The sequence below is a fragment of the Gossypium hirsutum genome, chromosome A13 (assembly GCF_007990345.1).
Source record: "Gossypium hirsutum isolate 1008001.06 chromosome A13, Gossypium_hirsutum_v2.1, whole genome shotgun sequence".
Classification (NCBI taxonomy): domain Eukaryota; kingdom Viridiplantae; phylum Streptophyta; class Magnoliopsida; order Malvales; family Malvaceae; genus Gossypium; species Gossypium hirsutum.
Genome location: NC_053436.1, coordinates 75596755 through 75597508, shown reverse-complemented (window position 1 = coordinate 75597508; position 754 = coordinate 75596755). Strand labels below are relative to the sequence as shown.

The 754-nt window shown below is 38.6% G+C and overlaps 1 non-coding gene across 1 annotated transcript; it reads left to right on the top strand.

The window, feature by feature from the left end:
* The first annotated feature begins 648 nt into the window (after nucleotides 1–648).
* On the top strand, nucleotides 649–754 carry LOC121212870 (small nucleolar RNA R71). Its single transcript, XR_005908242.1, has one exon. It is a non-coding gene; the product is annotated as a small nucleolar RNA R71 (small nucleolar RNA).

The window sequence follows — 754 nt, the reverse complement described above, 5'->3', positions numbered from 1 at the left end:
TAAAGTGCTGTCATTCTTTTCCATATATGCCTTCAATAAGTTCTCAAGGTTATTGAAAGGTTAGAGTTGTGGTGGTTTCTGAACTTGTTAGGTGAATGCAGGTGACTGGGTTGATCTGGGTTATGCGTAAGTGTTACTAAGTCCAGCCCTTTGGCTACTCGAAGAGAAATTTGGATGGTTTCACCAAGATGGGTTATAAAAATTGAATTGCAGTCCCTACCTACCTCGATTCTGGTTCTAGTTACCCATGTAATACACGGATTCTAGGTTTGATGGGTAATCTTTGAACAAGTGCCCTTCCCTAAAATAAACACGGGCTATATTATTGTATTGGTTAGGTGGTCGAGCAGCAATATTGTTAAACCCTTTAGTAGTAAAATTTTTAAGCATTGAGGATATCGAAGATACTTGAGCTATAAGTGAATTGATGGCGTTCACTTCATGTACTCTTGCACTCGTCTTGAAGCTATTCGATTAGTTGGCCACTAGTAATTTTTGCTGGCAATTTTCTCAATGATTTCATAAGCCTCATTATAAGACTTAGAAAGGAGAGTAGAAAGGAGAGCACCATTGGTAGGAGTGTCTACTATCATCCTCGTGTGAGCATTGAAACCGTTATAGAAAGTCTCTATTTAGATGCAATGCAGGATTCCATGATGAGGGCACTTTTGTAACAGTTCTTTAAATCTTTCCCATGCCTCACACAAGGACTTGTCATCCATCTGTTGGAAAATAGTAATTTCATTTTGCAACT